Source organism: Mytilus galloprovincialis, chromosome 11 (genome assembly GCF_965363235.1).
Source record: "Mytilus galloprovincialis chromosome 11, xbMytGall1.hap1.1, whole genome shotgun sequence".
Taxonomy (NCBI): domain Eukaryota; kingdom Metazoa; phylum Mollusca; class Bivalvia; order Mytilida; family Mytilidae; genus Mytilus; species Mytilus galloprovincialis.
This window is the reverse complement of record NC_134848.1, coordinates 75,916,779-75,933,115: the sequence shown is the minus strand read 5'-3', so window position 1 is coordinate 75,933,115 and position 16,337 is coordinate 75,916,779. Positions and strand designations below refer to the sequence as shown.

The 16,337-nt window shown below is 32.8% G+C and overlaps 1 protein-coding gene and 1 long non-coding RNA gene across 2 annotated transcripts in view; one reads left to right on the top strand and one right to left on the bottom strand.

Moving 5' to 3' along the window:
- LOC143052814 (neurogenic locus notch homolog protein 1-like) overlaps positions 1-16,337 on the bottom strand; it is a 314,515-nt gene that overhangs the window by 101,631 nt on the left and 196,547 nt on the right. The gene's annotated exons all lie outside the window — the stretch shown is intronic.
- Positions 12,258-14,972, top strand: LOC143052802 (uncharacterized). The gene is made up of 2 exons (XR_012971250.1): positions 12,258-12,556; positions 14,398-14,972. It is a non-coding gene; the product is annotated as an uncharacterized LOC143052802 (long non-coding RNA).

Genomic DNA, 16,337 nt, shown 5'->3' with positions numbered 1-16,337 from the left:
ATTTTCAATTAGTATATCAGATAGACGGATTAAAAATACCCTAACATCATTGGTTGATGTTTTAAATAACTTTCCTAATTTCACAGCACGTAAATTGGCTCAGGTAACGGGAAAGGTAATTTCTATGTGTCCAGTCATGGGTAACATAACTAGTTTAATGACCCGTTACTTACACTGGGCTATTGAAAACAGAGTAAAGTGGGATTTAAAGTTAATATTGGAATGTCCTCATTGTGTATTCAATGAGCTCACATTTTGGCTGAATAACATTCAAAGATTGAACAGAAAACATTTAGCAGGTTATTCTTTTCCTCACGTGGTTGTATATTCTGATGCTAGTAATGTAGCTGCTGGTGCTTACTCGATAGATATCGACTCTAATATTTTTCATCAGATGTGGACTTTACAAGAGTCCTTACAGAGTTCTACATGGAGAGAACTTCAAGCTATTTTGTTGGCTTTGATGTCGTTTAAAAATCGTTTAAGAAATAAATGTGTTAAATGGCATACAGATAATAATAACTGTGTTTTCATTGTTCAGAAAGGAAGTACAAAAGTACATTTACAAGAGATAGCTATTAATATTTTTAAGTTGTGTTCTGAATTGAATTTAACGTTAGATGTTGTTTGGATCCCGAGATCTGAAAATACTAAAGCTGATTATATTTCAAAAATGATTGATATAGAAGACTGGGGAACAAGCATAGCATTTTTTAGATTTGTAGATGATATGTGGGGTCCGCATACTGTGGACAGGTTTGCGAGTAATTTAAATAAAAAATTACCAAGGTTTAATTCTAAATTCTGGAATCCAGGTGTTGAAGCAGTTGATGCGTTGACGCAAAATTGGAATAATGAAGTTAATTGGATTGTTCCTCCAATTTCTGTTGTTTGTAGAGCAATTAGACATCTGATTTTATGCAAAGCTAGAGGCACTTTGATAGTTCCAAAGTGGCCTTCCTCGTCATTTTGGACAATGATTTTTAAAAGAGGTTTGCATTTGCAACCATATGTAATTGATGTTTTAGAGTTTCATCCAAATCAGAACATTTTTATTCATGGTATGAATAATAAGTCCTTGTTGGGATCTTCTGAATTCGTTTCTAGTGTTTTAGCTATAAGATTGAACGCTGAGTTCACGTAAGAATTTACGACAAGGCTGTTGAGCAAGGTCGCATAGTAAAGACAAGGCCAATATAGTGGCAAGGTCTTGTGTTGATGACAAGGCCAAATTTAATAGGCAAGGTCTCTCTGACATGGCCAGTGTAGAAAATAAATATGGCAAGGTCATTTAAATATATTGTAAGCTAGTAGTAAAGTATAGTAGATTATATTTCTATTTCATATGCATTTTCAGATATTTTTTCATGTGGAGTATGGAAATCCTTGCCTAAGCCAGTCGACCAAGATTTGTCATCTTTATCTTATTGCCTACCTGAGTTCTGTCTGTGTTCGAAGGCCGAGAACACCGAAAGAAAATAATCATATGAATTTAACAATTTCTGTAAGTGATGTAATAATTATTATTATGTTAAACCTTTACAAGCTTCAGATTTTTATGTTTCATTGTACTTAATACAACTATCAAAGACATTTAATTCATATGCTAAGGTTGAAGAAGCATACTATTCCATAAGCTGGGCTCATAAACTAGCTGACTATCACAATCCGTGTTATTCACAGTTGTGTATATCGGTTAAAGAAGGAGCTCATACAGACATTGTACATGTTATTGTAAATATAAAAGAACCAATTACGCCAGATATTTAAAAAAAAAAAAAAAAAAAAAAAATTGTTATTAAATATGGTCAAGAATGTAACAATCGTATAAAAATTAGAATTTGTTGCATGTGTCTTATTAGCTAAAGATCTGTTTTAAAATTTCTGATACACATGTATCTTTGCTCATGCAGAAAAGCAAAACCGATCATTATAGAGAAGGCACACAGGTTTTAATTGCTAGAACAGATACACAAACATGTCCTGTTAGTATGTTGGGAGAAATGTTAATTATTATCCAATATTGACACATCATCTTCAAATTATATATTTAGATCCATGTATTGATGTAAAAAATCTAAGTCTTATAACCTGAGACTGCCTCAGTGAGAGGTCTTAAACCTTTATCATATACTAGATTAAGAGAAATTATATTATCAGCTCTTGAATCTATCGGTTTAGATGAGTTCGAATTTGGATTACATAGCCTGAGATTAGGTGGAACTACTTCAGATGCATCAGCTGGCATTCATGATAGATTATTTAAGAAGCATGGTAGATATACTATACTATTATAAATATACTATATATATATGTATTATTCTCTGTTCAGATCTACTTGGCTTTCTTTGTCTTTCGAAAGGCTGCTACAGCTGTAGGCACACTTATCCTATATATGTGTTGTTTTATTTATTAAATAATTTATATTCGTTTGAGCTGGCGAATTAGAATATAAATATATTTATTAAAGTTATTGGTCACATGACGTTGTAACGGTCAAGTGATTGTTTACTATAAACACGTGTGTGTGTTTATATCTAGCACATGGTGTGTGTTTACGTTCAATTTGATTGGATGGCATATACTTGTAGTGCCGGTTTTACGGGTATATGCCCTCATGATTTTCGTGAAAAGCATGATTAAGTATTACTTAAGGGGTTAGTTTGAGAAAATAAAGTTATTCGAAGTTTGCCTATAGTTCAAAGTAGCAGCATTCGTTATTATGTTTACCCACCCACCCACCCTTTTATGAGATGGTTATCGTTAATGGGAGTATATGCATCATATATTACATTATATTAATATGAATTTTTCCTCTTTTGTAGATAGTTTTTGATTGTGTAACTGTATATAACTGTGCTATTGTATGATTGGATTGGTAGTGTGCCTGAATTATAGTGAAGGACTTTAGTTTGAGAATTATATTGAATGTAAAGTTAATATTAAAGGCTGCTACAGCTGTAGGCACACTTATCCTATATATGTGTTGTTTTATTTATTAAATAATTTATATTCGTTTGAGCTGGCGAATTAGAATATAATGTTAAAAAAACGTAGTCTAAATTCGTTTATATGATTAATTCCGCTATATATACGAACTAGCTATCTAGAAAGTTGTTTTAACATTGTTCCTGGTAAAATGTAATTGCAAGTAGTCGACGTTCTGTTTTGTAATGTACGTGATGCCTGTTTACTATCGTCGAAGCTGGTTTATTGACATCAAGGTCTGTTAATATTACTGTTGATTATTGCAGCACTATCTATGACAGTAACCTAGCCATCTTTTTAATAAAAGAAAATACATTGTATCCTATCGATCAAACAAAGGTGAGTGAGTGACAACGAAATAAAGGATTACCATCGTATTCATTTCGACTCATTTGTAGATTTTCCCGAGGTATTTACACGTGTATTTGCTATTTTTGGGATTATATTTATTCATAACTGTGTTCATTAAGGCAAAACAAATAAGTCGTTGGGTTTAAAATGCAGGCGATATACAGCAATATATGTTGTTAAAATGCTTAAAAATGTGTATACTTAAAAATGACGTTTGCCTCAATTATTCAAATTAACAAAGTTCTTAAAGTTTTGTTATAAATTGATAGTATTCAGATGACTGAATTTATAAACAGAGCAGAATGAAAGCTCTGTGTACTTCTTTTTGAGATATGATCAATTGAAATTTGGGGGAAGGGATACTCTCTTGACTGTTCATATATTTAACATTTGCAACTTTTATTTTACTTGTTGTGCTTTATTCTTTTGCTGTATTCGCTCCTCAAATATGCTTGTATGTCTTTGACGTTTACAGGTTTTGGCCTCTAGCATCACGAAAAGGTCATTAACTATATGATGCATATTTGGTGATGTACAATTGGTACTGTTAACGGTGTTAAATGTTAGTTCTACTGATACAAAATATGATATCAAACAACTCACAATACTTGTAGGGATGTCAAATTCCTAAATGTTGTTGGTTGTATATATTCAATAAGGTTCACGCTGAGATCTCTGAAATAAATGATACTTTATATGGTCTTTTTTTTCTTTTCAATGAAACATACAAATATATCGTTCTGCATATAAAGACACAAAACCATTTGAATGATATTGAAAATCGAGGAATGCATTAATATGACACCAACACGAATTTAGAGCAAAAACAGCATTAGAACACCAATAGGCTAGATAATCCCTCACCTGAGATTCATTTGGTTCCGAATCAATAATTTATACTAGTTCAGTGAAATAGGCAACGAAATTAGATGACTTTATTTGCTATAGTTCATTACGTTAACCAGTAGAGTTCAAACCATTAGAAAGATCAATTCTTCCGAAAGGTTTCAACAGTTAAAGATTATCAGTGTAAGTATGATACATGTGTGATTTTGACACGGATTTGAATGACTGATCGATAACTGCTGACATGTCACTACAGCAGTATTGCAAAAGGTTGCAAGTACTGTAGGTAGGTCACATGTTTACTTTTAAACATATTAGAGAACAATGAGTAAAGTAAAATATTTGTTGATAATTATAAAATAAGTTGGATAAGCAGTAGAAGTTTTATGCTTGTAGATTTGAATTGCTTTATCTTTATTATACTACATATCAAACACAGTAATACATCACATGACTCAAGATGTCCCTTATAATTTACATATAACCTCATTGGTTGATATCTTTGGCAAAAGTACATGTGATACATCTTCATTCTTTCAATATCCAAGCTGTGGGAAGGTCGTGCTCCACGTGTTGTCGGCAAAATAACTATATTCTTTAACTTTTACTTTCATTTGTCCTGGTGGCTTTAAGACCTTGGTGGTCATGTATATATATCTTGGTGGCAATAGACCTAGGTGGTCATTTATATATGCTTTGGTGGCAATAGACCTAGGTGGTCGTTTATATATGCCTTAGTGGCAATAGACTTAAGTGGTCATTTTTATGATTTTTTACATTTGCCTTGGTAGCAACATTAAATTGAAAATACTAGACATGGGGGCGTTAAAACTTTGGTAGTAATTTATATTCGCCTTGACGGCTTCTTGATAGATCTAGATGGTAATGTGTGACCTTGGTGGCAAAATATTTTTGGATTTAGACCATGGATAGTTATAATCAACCCAGGGGGTAATATATTTGTTATGCCGTGCGCCGGTTAAACGCAGGGCAAATTGTTATCGCTATATAAAATCAATGTGAAAGTGGGGCTCTGGTCATTTTGGAGACCTGTAGTTTAAAGGAGAATAATAAATTGTGTATAGGGTAAATAGTTTCTTTTGTTACTTTTGAGTGTTGTGGACTTTTCATTGATTATTACATCGAACATGTTGATAGAAAGTGCTCTTTAAAGACTTTGTCAGAAAAGAAAAGAAATATTTAGAAAGTGGAATAATTTAGTGTGATATGTCACTTGATATTAATGTTGTTTACCGGAGTGATGTGTATTCAATTATAAGGTGTCTTCGTCGAGGTCCGCGTTAAGTGGTCTGTTTGATTGTACATAGCATTGAATATAATGTTTTTGTTTTCAGATGGTGTTACCTACAGCTTTGACAGGCTGATGAATGAAAGAGGAGTTATATGACATTGCACTAAGATGCATGTCAATGAGTTCCAACAACCTAAAAGGAAAGTATTTTTTTCAGATAAGAATATGGGGAGAACAAATTGCAATGTAAGTAATGTTTTGATACTGAAAAATTGGAAAATAATTATAAAAAAAGAAGAAAAAAATGAATGGGAGAAATATGGACTATATTATGTATGTCTGTGTTGAGAAAAGCAGAATATGACAATATGACCAGTATTAAAAAAAATTAATAATAAAGAAATCTGTGATTGAAGCAGCTTTACGTTGAAATCAACCTATTTAAAAGTAAAAAGGAATTATAATAATGTGTCCGTAATTTCATAATGTTTACTATTGGATGTGTATATAATTTCACTGATGCGTTGATATATGTCACAAAAATACTTTTGTCTTGGGATATTAAAAATGTATGCAATGTTTTTGTTTTGTTTTATTTCATAAATATGTTGAATGATTGTGTATACTAGTACAAATGTATAAAATGTTATGTAAGGTTAATTGAAATTTCTTTGTCTACAGTACGACGGACACTGATTCCCTAATGGTTTTCCACTTGGATTGTAGGCAAAGGGATTTTTCCTTTTCAAAGTGTGACTAATGCTGTCTTATGTACAAATAAACAAGTTTTTATTGGCTTATATATTGTCAGCAGACATGTGAAGAATCAAGTGGAAATACAATTGTCAATGTTCCTAATTAGGAAGTAAATGTTAATTTTGATATGAGTTCATTGCCTTAACACCTCTTTTAAAAGTCGGTATGCGGTCAATTTCATGAGAAGTTATTGAATAATGAAACTATTTATAAAGAACAGTGTACATGTATCTTGAAATGTTTAGTAGTGTTGTAAAGTAATTAAGGAATAATATTATTCTTAAAATTGTAGAAGATATTTTTGTTTTGAGTATTGGGAATACCATTCCTTAAGGGAAAACCTTGCTAGGGGTAATATGAGATTGCAAATATGATTTATGGACTATAGAGTTTTATATGCCCATTACTTAAGACAACATTAGAAAACATAAGGATTACCATGGGATCATGTTGACTAAACAAATTTTAGCTTCATCGATTTATAAAAGAAAGGTCAATTAGGGCAAGTGTATTCGTATGTTTGTGTTTGCTATTACATTACAGTGACAAACATAAGATGATGTATCCCAGAAGACAATAACGTTGATTATAATGCTTCATTTTATAAGCTCCAGAGTAGTTTTATAAGAAACAAAAAAGTAAAATCACAAAAATATTGAACTCAGAGGATAACTCAATTGGAAAGTCGATAATCACATGGCAAAATCAAATGACAAAACACATCAAAAACGAATGGACAAGAACTGTCATATTTTTGACTTGGTACAGGCATTTTCAAATGTAGAAAATACTGGATTAAACCTGGTTTTAAAGCGCTAAACCTTTCACTTTGATGACAGTCTCACTGCGCAATATATCCAGTGAGCTCTTCTGCATTACATGGTGCATAGTAGTCCACATTTTGGTTTCTGAAACGCATAGATATTATCTTGTATTCGGTTCATTCCTCTTAAGTTGTCTATGCCCATAACTTAACATGAATTGGATGCAAGATAACATCAATCACTGAGGATATGTGTAAATCCTACAATCGATTTTTATTGTTGACGACAGACTATAAATTGTTTACTGTGTATTCACTAAATTGCATCTGATACGAGAAATGACACCACATAAACCTCTTATTAATAATGTATTACTCAATTATTCTGATTGCCAAACCAAATTATCATATATTTTTTTGATAATCATTCAGGCACAAGAGCATGTCCAGCGTTGAAAAGTTACTCACGATATACCCCATCCCTCGGTATATCAAACAACAGTGAATACAATATCATAAAATTAATAATGAAAACCAATAATTACAAATTGACAATTCAAGTTTCTTAAAGCCTCGGTCACACCTTACAGGTTAGCTCGAACGGACGCCTAACGGATACCTTTTTTTAATCCGTTCATGTCCGTTAGACGTCCGTTCTTATCCGTTAGACGTCCGTCCATATCCGTTGCATGTCCGTTAAGCGTACATTGTATCTGTCGACCTCCGTTCTGTCCGGTGGAAAATTTTGATCATGTTTAAAACTTTGAACGGACGTCCAACGGATAAAATGTCCGTTGTACGTCCGTTAGGCGTCCGTTTTGTACGGTACTCGTCCGTTCGGTTTCCGTTTTGTTTCCGTTATGTATCCGTTATGCATTTGTTGGAGGTCTGGCAGATAAATTCCACAACGGACTTCTACCGGACGTTTAACGGATAAAACGGATCTGAAACGGATACATGCCAATTGAAAATTTCGCTTCAGAAATGACAATTATTGGTTTGTCAGATTTCTTAAGGTTCATGAATTATTATTATTATTCATAATCGATCTTAGAGTAAGGGCACGTCGGCACAATCAAGCAGCTTTCATCCAGACCATACACTGCCATTTTGCGGCATTATGAAGAACAAACCAAAACCAGTAACGCAGAAAGATTTTGAATATTTATGCGATGTACATGTATTATTTTTGTCTCCTTGAATTTTTCCGTATATCTTGTTCATCCGTTTTATCCGGTACGCTTCCGTTAACTGTCCGTTTTATGCGGTACTCGTCCGTTGGATGTACGTTCGACATCCGTTATGTCCGGTACGTTTACAGATAACAATTTTGGCAACGGACATCTTTTATTTTCATTCGTTAGGCGTCCGTCTGTGCTATCCGGTAAGGTGTGACCGAGGCTTTAGATATTTCAATAAAACAATTTTTACTAAACATTAAATAATAAATGTATCGACTTTTTTTTTTAATTTCCCTACAAAAGTGTAATTTAAAGGGATATTATAAATATTCAAAGGTTAGAACAAGTTGACCCATAACAAGATGAACGGTAGCGAATACGTTAGCGACTGTTAATGTGACCGATAAAAGCTGCATGGCATTAGATAACGTATGATGAAATTAATATCCTCGAAACTTTGTTTGGATAAGGTCATCATAAATGTACATAAAACAAATGTTCTTACAGGGTTTTCAGCTTTTTACAATCTTCAAACGTTTTTTCCTCGATTTCCATAATCTGATTGTCGTGTAGGTGGCTTACATTTAAAGAAAATGTTCATTGATAACGCTGATAAATTACAGATTTCATTAGACATTTAAAAATGTGATGGAATAGGGGCATTAAGGCCTGGTTTTGACCCCAAAAAATAAAGTTTTTGATTACTATTTCAAATTGGCATACAATGTTTAGAAATGAATAGAGTCAAGACATATATATAATTGAACAACATCAAGATGCCTATCTGATGATGTCACAATCACGTCATAACATGCACTGTTTTCACAAAACCGATAAACAATGCAGCATGTATGCAGTTTTCTATTTTTATTTCCATCATGGAAATATGAAACTAATGTAATAAAAGCTTTATTATAACTATTGACATACTCACACCAAATATAAAGTTGTTTCATGCGTGGGCACATGTTTTCAATATATACTTCAAATCTGATGAAAAACGAGGAAAATCACAAAATTTAAGAAAATCTACAAATTAAGTCATGATGTTGCCATGGTAACTTGTTCAATGACAACTTTGTTTTGTTTTTCTGAACACCTTGTACCTTAGTCAAGTTTTCAGTAATTTAAGAATATGTATGATAACTTTTAAATTTGCAGTAATTTTTGGACCAAATGAGGGCCGTATTGCCCCTACTCCATCAAAAGTTCTGGAATATCTGTTTCACCGATGACAACGGATAGGCTCAATTAAAATGTCTAATGCTACATAACAAAAAATCAAAGTCTATAATTTAAAAGACTCGCTCAAAATTAGTCATATAAGTATACCATTCCGGTATTCTTTCGATGTGCCAGTCCTATGTGCACCTAGTCTTGATTATTTTTATGAAAAGTAGGGCATTATACGATATGCTGGATTCGTTATCTATCTAACGTCAGACATTATACGATTTACCGCAATTGCCCACAGAGCTATACATTTTAAACTGTGAGTATTTGTATTTACAGATGGTCAGATCATATAAGACGCGCAATAATGGAAATGGGTAGTAGTTGAGGAATAATAAACGGACACTTGTTATCATCAAGACCAAATAAAGTAAGTTGTACACAGTTGTTTGTTCTAAAGTCGCATATGTGCAAATATTTAAACAAACTGATGAAGTTTTTCAAAATGTATTTATGTAAAGTAAAATAAAATCATCATAGATACCAGGATTCTATTTTGTATTTACGCCAAACGAGCGTTGCGTATACAAAAGACTGACCAGTGATGCTCGATTACTAGTTAAAAGGGCCAAATGACAAAGTTGACTCTCATTCCTACTATGAACTCAAATTCTAATATACTACTAAGAGTAACTAAAAGTGTGCCTTCAGGTAAAGTTAAATTTGATGTTCGTATAGTTATGTAAAACTAGTGTACCACAAAGTTTACTATTATATTAAATGTAAAGCAAAATACAATAACTAACTTACAGTCCTTCCAACAACGACACTGCTTTACAAATCTGAACAGCAATGTCTTTTATGTGGTTGTGACCGAGGTTTCTTTAAAAAAAAACAAGTTCCGTAAAGCAATATACAAAATATGTATGTTACGTGTTCTGTACAACCAATCCAAGTCAATATATATGTTAAATTTACTTCTGGAGGTATTCTAAGATACTGCAGAAAATTATTATAAAGTTATTATGTTGATGTTGTTGTTGACAATTTAACGTATTGTGTATTCGTAACATATTTCGTATAAACCTCTGTGTTTACAGTTTGTGTTTGACATAAATAAATAAAAGCAACAGTAGTATACCGATGTTCAAACTCATAAATCCATGGACAAAAAACAAAATCGGGGTAACAAACTAAAACTGAGGGAAACGCATCAAATATAAGAGGAGATCAACGACACAATACTACAATATCACACACACAGAAACGGACCAAGCATCAGACAAAATCCCACGAGAATAACAAATATAACATCAAAATCAAAAACATGAATTTGGGATAGACGAGTACCGTGACACGTCTTATCGTAATATGAATTTACACTAAAAAATAAGAGAAAACAAACGACGCAACGTTAAAATGTAACACATACAGAAACGAACTATAATATAACAATGGCCATATTCCTGACCTGGTACAGGACATTTTTAAAGAAAAAAATGGCGGGTTGAACCTGGTTTTGTGGCATGCCAAACCTCCCCTTTTATAGCCATGTGAAATATAACAGCAAGATGAAAACTCAACACTACAGGACTACAATATAAATAAATTGGAGAATACAATTGACAAAGAAACATACGAACAACAGCCAACAAAAGGCAACAAGTTGAAAATTTTAATACGCCAGAAGTGCATTTTATCAACACAAAATAACACTTATAAGACAAGCGAACTATACAATTTGATAGGAATGACTAAATATGTACATGTATATTCAAATTATACATAAAATATGTATTAATTTTAAATTTTTATAGCACGTTCGTTGCTGGAAATTTAAAAACTATATGATAAATAGATTAAATAAATGTATCGCTAAAACACATAACAACAGACTTTTATTGTTGATATTGCTTTTTCGGTGATTTGACAAGATCCATGGTATTGTTTAGATTTGTTAATTTGTAAACTAAATACACATTTGTGTTCACAATCATATGCAGATCTTATCTAGAACATTAAAAAAACTCTATAAGGCAGATATCTCGAAATAGTAAATACACGTCTGTTTTAGCTAATTCGAGATTATCACTACCTTTCATATTTATAAAGACAAACAATTCCTCTAATGGCAATCATTTCTATAAAGAATCAATTTACGATTTCATTCATTTTTTTATAATCGTAGATCTTGTCTTATCGTTTAAAGATTCTCACTTTTTTTTTTATCACAAACATAATATGTTGGTTAAATCGTTTTTGACGATGAGTGACAAATTTAGTCAAATGATTTATTTGCAGACAATCTGTGCTTTTAAATTCTCCGTAGACGATGCATCCGATTTAACGACCTCATTTTGAACGAACTCCGACAGGCAGACTGTTTCACAACTTAAGGTGGCTCACCCCAATAGTGACCCCCGGTAGAATTTTTTTATTTTCACATATTCTGTACATTTTTTTATGCTGAATCCAAAAATGCAAAGAAAAAAGGGGGTCACCAGGCTCGTTTTCTCCTCAAATTGAAGCGAAATGTGCGATTTTGACCCTATTTCCAAACATGCCCACCCTTCCAACAATCATCCGTTACATCAAATTCAAAGACTTTTAAAACCAAGTCAGTATGATTTTTATGTGAAAAAACATTAGAATTTGAAATGTAAACCGTTACCTTGGTTGTTTTTGACTTAAAAATCCTTTTATTTTCAGATTAATGTCTAAATTTTGCATTTTCTTATTTTAGTTTAAGGCAAAAAATATTGGTTTAATCGATTTTTCGTAAAATTTCCCCGGTAGATTTAAAAAAAAAACAGATGTGTCAAAGCTACGAACTTTTCGAACATTTTAAGGTAAAATAAAATGGGGATCACCAGGCTTTTAAAAAAGTTACGAGCTTTTGTTTAACCCCTCTACCCCTTAAGGTCTAATTTCATTGCACTCCATTAATTACTTAATTGTGAATTCTTTATTGATGGCTTTGATAAAATAATGTTTGTAATTATATCAATAAACGATTGCTGAATATAAATGTGGTTATCGTATTACTGTTTGTTATCAAAAAGTGAAATTTTGATTATTTTGGTGAAATACGGTAATTTTGTCTGGCGCGAGTTGCTTCCCTCTAATTTGGCGCCATTATCGGACCAGAGGAATTTCAAGGTCGCCATTGCCGAGCAGCATACTATATTGATGAATACGACCATGTACATGCATAACAGACATTGTGGCGAATATACAACGATGAAGGTAGAGTTATTACTTAAGAAAACATAGATTTCGATATATTAGGCAGCCAAATGTTATCTTTATAACGAAAAATACAAACTTGGGGGTTGTCTCAAAATACTCGCTACTGCGGCTGAAACCTTGCACGGGCTCAATTTCTGTTCCATGTTTAATATTATAGGTCGTTATAGCTGGTATCTTATTTATGTGTTTATTTTACCTTTTACAGACAAGTTTTAAACATGTCTGGCCAGTTTTGCAAAATATCCGTGTGCAAACGGCCGAAGAGGAAGGTATGTTGGGGTATCCTTATTGGGGTAAAAAGTCACACCCGACATCTACTGTCATTTTTACGCTACCGTTAGCAATGGTTAGTGTCAACAAGGACGTATATGTTAGTTATACGTCCTTGGTGTCAATGAATTAGTCTTTTTTAATCATCATTTCTAATAACTTATTTCGTAGCCAAGTTAGGTTCATATTAGTCCGAGATTAGCCCCAGCTTGTCTGGCAAAACAGCCGTTGGACGTCAGAGAAATCTCGGACTAGGGTCATATGTATGTGGGGTATCCCATAACTTCCATCGGGACAGTTTCTACTCCTTGACCCCAACTATATTTCCCTTCCCATTTTACTCTAAAATCCCCCCCTTTTTACTTCAATTCTTCCATCTCCTTGCCCCAAGACAAAATATATTTCAAAGATACCCCCTTTTCCCTGATCCCTCATTCCTCTGTCTCCTTACCCCTGTCCACCCCTCTATTAAGGTCTGGGTTTGATTGACTTCTTTATTTTCTTGAGAATATGATATAATTGGCCTAATTCGTTTATGATAAACCCTACAGTAGGAGGCAAACGAAGGATTCATCTTTATCAATCACAATTTGTTTACCATTAACCCCCCCCCCCCCCTAATTCTGTTAGGTATACAAAAATGTTTTAAGGTCTAGTAATAGAAGTATCAGGGTTAAACATGTACAGAATGCGGCCTTAAGTATTTGTCACTTGAGATTTTTTTAGCTGTTCATATATATTGTATATAATATAAAAAAGAAGATGTGGTACGATTGTCAATGAGACAACTATCCACAAAAGACCAAAATGACACAGACATTAACAACTTTTAGGTGTTTTGGATTGATTTTAAGCATCCTGGTACCAATAGAAGCAGTATTATCACAGGTTTATTTTTTGGTTATATTTTTTTTTGTGTCTCATTTTCATTATTTTCTGTTCAGAAATTCGATATACATGTATATTCAACCAAATTGAATTATAAAAAAAATATTTTATGTTTTCTCAAGGGAAAACAAAATAAATGTAAACGAACCTATTATCAAATAAACACATATTAATTTAGACCATTTTAGTTCTTTTAAGGTTACCCTTGCATTGTCAGTCTTATCAAACTTGCATGTACCTCCCAAATTTGGTTTCTGTTCTCCAACTTCAGTTTGCCTCTACCAATGTTATGAAACTAATACACAATTAATGCATATATATATGCTTACTACATTGTACCAACAAACACACATGAAGTTTGAATTTTTGGTGGGGTCGCTTTTACTTTTCTAGAGTTATGCCCCTTTACAAATTAAAAAAATGCTGAAATTTTGTTCCTTTCTTTAACACAAGTTTGCTTCATCCAAATGTTCTGAAACTTATATGCAATGCTTACTACAACAACACTCAGATCAAGTACAAATTTGGGTGGTGTCACCCTTTTCATCCTTTATATGCAAGCGGCTGTTCATCTGTGTCCCATGGACACATTAGCATTATGAACTAGTCTACATCTATATGCTTTTGAATGTCAATAATTGTTGATTTTCTGACAGAATTACTCTAATATTTAATTTCAGGGTGCAAGTACATTTGTACATGTACATTGCAAATGGAAGGAGTGAGCTTGGAATGTTCAACTTTACTTGGAAACTATTGGCAAAGTACTGACAGAATTTCATGAGAAGCCAGTATCATATTCTAGTCTTGAAACCGGAAACTATGCGTAAAGTGCTGAAACTTAAGAACAACATTCTACATGTATATATGCAATATATGTTGCCACAATCCACTTAAGGAGCTAAGATCAACTATAAATTGGAACTACATGTATATGCTTTAGTGCTGTCAAAATCCTTAAAAAAAATCAAATCAAAAGGACCTACTTCACCTATATATATAGCTACCTGTCCCAATGATGAATACAGATCATATATATGAGTCTACTCTTATAAATAAAACAGTGAAGGAGAATAAAAATAAAGAAACTATAGAGCTGATCAGCTAATGATTGTACATGTACATGATGTATAAATGGCAACAATTCTTACATGTATACATTACTAGTACATTGAAATTAATTATATTAATAGATGTTTTATAAATTTGATCTCATAGATATTAGAGGAATAAAATCAATCACGTTTCAAAAATTTGATTTAGTTGAGCCTTTTTTTTAACACCAGTTTTCATGACATATTATGGTATACCATTGACTGTCCATCGTCAGCATGTCGGACATATACTCAAAAATAATAAATACTAATAGGTACATGTAGTAGTCAATATTGTGTAATCAATAGGTCATCTTCATGTATATTTGGTGTATAAAATGATTATTAAATGTCTTATCACATATTAAAATATAAAATAAGAGGATGTGATATGATTGTAAATGAGACACAAGAGACCAAATAACACAGAAATAACTATACCTGTAGGTCACCATATGGACTTCAACAATGAGTAAAACATATTCTGCATAGTTGGTTTTAAAGGTCTCGAAAGAAATGACAAATGAGCAATTTAAAACATTTCAAATGAGAAAACTAATGGGTGATTTATGTACAAAATAATAAATGAATAACAAATATGTCTGTCTTGCAGGGTTTATCTGAACTTAACCTCATTTTCATGGACTTGTCTGTTTCTTGAATTCTAAATATGTTTCAAAATATTTGGTTGATGGGATGATTGTTACAGAGTCCGACATAAGGTGGGGGCTCATTGGTGGATTATATTGCAAATAACTGAAGCCAACCCCGCTTTGGCAGTCAGTCCCCACATTGCCACTAGAGAAATAAAATAACGAAGAAAAAAAAATTAAATCACGATAATTTCCTGTCGATATGCACATCTACATAGTATGTCCTTATTATCTACAAAGTTTCATGAAATTCTGTTGTGTGGTTTCAGAGGAGTTTCGATGACAAGCTGTTTGCAGTAGTATACTGCAGCAAATAAGTTCAAAGGGGTATAACTCCTAGAAAAATAATTCGTAATTTCCTGTCGATATGCACATCTACATGGTATGTCCTTATTATCTAAAAAGGTTTTATGAAATCCTGTTGTGCGGTTTGAGAGGAGATGCAGTGACAAACTGTTGCAGTAGTATATTGAAGCAAATAGGTTCAAAGGGGCATAACTCCTAGAAAAAAATATGTATATCTAAATAGTATGTCCTTATCTAAAAAGGTTTCATAAAATTCTATTGTGCGGTTTGAGAGGAGATGCGATGACAAACTTGCAGTAGTATATTGAAGCAAATAAGTTCAAAGGGGCATAACTCCTAGAAAAAGTTTGAATCATAATTTCCTGTCGATATGCACATCTGCATAGTATGTCCTTATTATCTAAAAAGGTTTCCTGAAATTTTGTTGGGCGGTTTGAGAGGAGTTGTGATGACAAGAAACAGGACTGATAGACTGGCTGATGGACGGACGGACGGGTCAAAAATGTTATACCCTGCGCCACTTCCTTGCGTAGGGTATAAAAATAGGAAGATGGGTGTCATTGTTTA